Here is a 4,991-nt window from a genome sequence, read left to right on the forward strand (position 1 = left end):
ATTATTTTGTCATATCTCACACTGATGTCTCCCTTCACCCACTTTTCTGTTGCCCATCCCCCAGGGAGGTTATATGTAATCGGTTCCCTCTCTTTACCCCACCCTCTCGGTATCGCTACTCTCACCACTGGTCCTGAAGGGATCATCCATGTGTTTCCAATTCCTATCTCTACCAGTATACATCCTCTGTTCTAGCCAGATTTGTAAGGTAGAATTTGGATCATGATAGTGGGTGGGAGGAAGCATTTAGTAACTAGAGGAAAGTTGAATGTTTTATTGTTGCTACACTGCACGCTGACTGGCTTGTCTGCTTCCCGTGACTCTTCCGTAAGGGAATGTCCAGTTGCCTACAGATGGGCTTGGGTTCCCCACTCCCCCTCATTCACAATATGATTTTTTATTCTTTGATGCCTGATACCTGAGCCTTTCGACACCACATGATCACACAGGCTGGTGCTCTTCTTCCATGTGGGCTTTGTTGCCTCTGAGCTAGATGGCCGCTTGTTTATCTTCAAGTCTTTAAGACCCTAGATGCTTTATCTTTTGATAGCCAGCCTCCATCAACTTTCTTCACCATATTTGCTTATGCACCTGCTGTGTCTTCAGTGATTGTGTCGGGAAGGTGAGCATCATGGAATGCCAGTTTAATAGAACAAAGTGTTCTTGCATTGAGGGAATGCTTCAATGGAGGCCCAATGTTCATCTGCTACCTTAATACTAAACCTACAAATGTATGCATGTAAATCATTTCCCCATCCTCATATAAATATATTTACATATATAAATGCCTTTATTTAGACCTCTATAAATGTTCTTTGCCTCCTAGCTCTTTTCTCTATTTCCTTTTACTTTCCTCTTGTCCCACTATCATGCTCAGCCTTCATTTGTGTTACAGTAATTCCTCAAGGTTACATTACCCTTGATTACACCCTACCAGGTCTCCTATACCCTCCCTCACCACCGATTTGGATCATTTGTTGTTCCCTTGTCCCTGGGTTTGTTATCATCACTTCCTTTCCCCCAACAGCCCCCTCTCCCATGTCCCCCAGAACTGTTGGTCCCATTGTTTTCTTTGCTCCAGATTGTTCATCTAGTCTATGTCATTTAGACAGACCCGGTTCTTTTAAAATCTTCATTAGCTTTGAAGGAGTGCGGAATCTGTAGAGCTGGGGGTAGAGCTCAGGATTACCCAGACTTCCCGTTTAGATCATAACAGTGAAGGACTATGTGGCACATAATCATGTCTATCTACTGAGATAGTGCCGTGGGTTGAAATGCCTCAACTTGGCTGAGGTGACTCTCAGTGGTTAGTCAGTTATGCAAGCACTGTCTACGAGGCAATCAGCGACCAGTAGTCAGGGCATTAGAAGGGGATACAACATCCTAACAAGGGATAAAAGGAGAAGATGCACGTAGTGGAGGGGGCTGACTACCACCAAGAAAGAAGGGCCGGTGCGGAGCAGCACATCCTTTGCACCCGGGGTTCCTGTGTTGAGAACCTTCCAGACCCAAGGCAAGATTGAGCTAAGGCACATGGAGTATTCAAGGGATGGCAAACCTATAGATCTTACACTTGATCTTAGCCAAAAGCCCGGGAAGCAATTAACCCCATAGATCCTGAAGAGAGACAAGGACTTTCCTCCAGAGCTGAAAGCCTTTCCCTAGTACGGGCACCTTGAATTTGGAGTTACAGTCTCCTAAACTGTGAGAGAATACGTCTGTGTGTGCAAAAATCAACCACTCAAGGATGTTATACTGGCTCCAGACACCCAAATGACTATCATTCTTCCTCCTCAGCTGTCTTGGAAGGCTGAGAGCAGGGTGGGGCACCAAATCATCCAACTACAATCCCAACCACGTAAAAACTCACACAGAAACATTAATGGAAGTTTATTCAGTAGCTGTCATGTGTAGGTGGTAGATATTTTTATGTTCCTTTCTACGTTTTGATTTTCTCCAACATGCATAAATCACCATTGAACAAACCATGCAACTCTTAAGCAAGGGGGGGGGGGGGGAGTCCAAAACAGAATTCTCAACCTGCTTGAGTGAATTGGACTTTGGTTTGTTTAGCAATAAGCCCGAAGCAGGTTAGTTTAACAGTACCCAGCTAGCTGGTCCCTGGGTCAGCTGTATTTGAATCAGCTAGAAATCTTGTATTAAAGTAGTTCCAAACCTTATCCCAGACTTACTGAATCAGATTGCCAGAGGTGACACCAATAACTCCCCAGATTTGAGAACTATTCTACCTTTAAATGATGAAAACGAGAGAACAAGACGAGCATTTTTTTGGATCAGGTAAACTCCCTTGCTCCATTAGGTCAGAGTTAACAGTTTAAGTCAACATGTAGTAACTAGGAAAGGGTTACAGGCAAATAGCCTGAGCTTCTGAGAAAACCAGAACTCACACACCATGTGACTGTTTTCCGTGAGAAATGGGACTTAGTTTGAGCTGATAAAACAGGATTTAAAATTAATAAGCAAGGTCAGCTGTGTGCTCAAGTTCCATTTCTAGTTAGTTGAGGCTTGGCAGCAATTTTGCTGGAAACTGATGTGTCTTATAAGCTATAGTCATTTTAGGGAACACTGATGAACAAGGGTATCTTTAGAAGGTACCTAGTGATCAGTCTAATGACACATCTTTGACCTCACCTGGAGGTATCCATTCACAAGAACATGTAGATGAGCTGTTGGAAGCAGAAGTTATTCCCCATAATATACGCCAAACCTAAGGTGCTGTTTGCAAACACATGGTCACTGACTATACACCTGGTGGTCAACTGCTTAAAGGTGATCTGCCTGAAGGTTCTCAACCTTCCTAATGCTGTGATCTCAATACAGTTCCTCATGTGGTGGTAAACCCCAACCCTAATGTTATCATTGCTACTTCTAAGTGTCATGAATCGGGACCCCTGTGAAAGGGTCGTTTGGACCCCCAAAGGGGTTGTGACCCACAGGTTGAGAACCACTGGCCTATAGTCTGTCCCACTCTAAATAGAAGCCACACTCTCTGACAGGGAGAATGGATAGCTGCTTGAAGGAGCCCAGACACCTCAAGTCAAGCCAACTCAGGGATGGCCAACGTTAGGCTGCCATCTTGACTCCAGAGCCCGCCTATTTTGTAATGTGTATGCCTTCCTGTCACGCAAGTGGTTACCTGTAATTAGGGGGACTGGCAGACCCCCTAGAGAGTATATAAGCCCTGGTTGGAAATATATTCTCTTTGGATCTGGCTCCTGAAGTCATGGTGGCCTCCGAGGTGAGTAGTTGCATGCTCTATCTTGTCTGATGTCTCTTTAATTTTACCCCTCAACTACACAACCAACCCTGGACCAGGTCGATTGTGGAGGCTGGTACCCCACAATGAGCAGTCAGCAACACTTTTCCTTTACAAGCCATGCAGTGTCCCTCATAGAACGACAGTTTTGTTTTTTCTTTTTTTTTTAGTTTAGGGGTTTTTCAACTTGGCTGGGCCAGAATTCTCAATGGTTAGGCAGTCTTCCATGGATGGGACTTCCTCGAGAGTGACCTGTTTCCAATGTAAGTGGATACTAGGGAAAAGCTTGCTTGCCTTTTGCTGAGTCTGGATTTTATATCTGGCTTATCATCTAACTTCTAGTTCTTTGGACATGAGCAATTTGCTGTATGATCCTGGGCACCTGCCAACCTTGAATTTGCCTTTGTAGCCAAAAGCCTGCTATCCGACGAGTTGTCAGCAGTTTACCACCTTACCTGTCTCCTTGGACTCATTTGCCTCTGCAGCCAGAATCCTGTTGTCTCACCTGTCGATCTTGCCTTCATCAGCCCGTGCAGCAACATGAGTCAAGAGAAGCCTGTAGCTGCACATCTGACCCACAGCTTTGGAACTTACCCACTGATATAAACCAGTCTGTATATTTTCATATGTGAGCTCCACCGGTTTTGCTTTTCTAGAGAATCCAACCTAAGACAAGGGATGAGGGAATTGAAAGGGAACAGAACAAGTTGAGCCTGCTTTCCCCCTTACAATCACCATCAGAACTAGGGTTTCCAACTGGTTCTTCCTGATTTAGTTCTTCCTGGTCATGCATTTGTAAAATGTGCATGAAGCTGAATAACTCAAACAAGGAAAACCAGGGCAGTGCTTGGCAAGAAACAATCTCCATCTTAGAAAACAAAAACAGCATGTGTTGCATAGCAACCAAACCTCTCGACATAGAAACAGTGCTGCCTGGCTCAAAGATGGCAGCCTACAGCGGTACTTGGGGGTCACTATCTCCACACTCCTGGCAATTATCCCATCTGTTGTACCAGGCTTCTGCCAAGGACTCACAATGCCTCTTAGTATCCGTGCATGGTGGTGGGAAATGTGGCTACAGCCATTGCTGATGACTGCCCAACACGACACATAATGCTGCCACTGTACTGTGCACATCAAATGTTGAGTCGGAAAGCCAATTAGGTCTTTTGCCACACAGCATCAACCAACCTTAGAAACCCGACAAGGGACCCCAATAATGGTATTACCAGACAATCCTTCTATAATATAGACTGGCAATCCACTTTTACACCTTGTTTGAAAATCATTTTGCAGAAAGATGAATTAGTTGTCATCCTTTAAGTTTCAATACAACTTCCATCCCATAAAAAGTGGTTTCCATATCTGGTGAAGATTTTAAGACCTGCAACCCTGGGTCCTGCCATTTCCGACTATTCCCGGGTACTGAGGACGAAGGCTGGTCCTCGATCTTGCACCCAGTTCCATCACATTCCCCTTTCTTTACATTACCCACTTGCATCCTTCAGGGCACTCCACTTATCCTCCGAGGCCCAAGGGCTATATAATCATAGTCACTTCCTCGTTGGACAAGCCAAATGGCCAATGAAGAAGACAGAACTGTGTCGTTATACTGGAAAAAGCCAACATCTGTGGGCTTATGGTTAGCCAAATTAGGCTACTCACCCCACCCTATCCTTTCCATGCGGGGGGGAAAAAAAAAAAACCAACACAG

Source organism: Tenrec ecaudatus, chromosome 18 (assembly GCF_050624435.1).
Source record: "Tenrec ecaudatus isolate mTenEca1 chromosome 18, mTenEca1.hap1, whole genome shotgun sequence".
In the NCBI taxonomy this organism is placed as follows: Eukaryota; Metazoa; Chordata; class Mammalia; order Afrosoricida; family Tenrecidae; genus Tenrec; species Tenrec ecaudatus.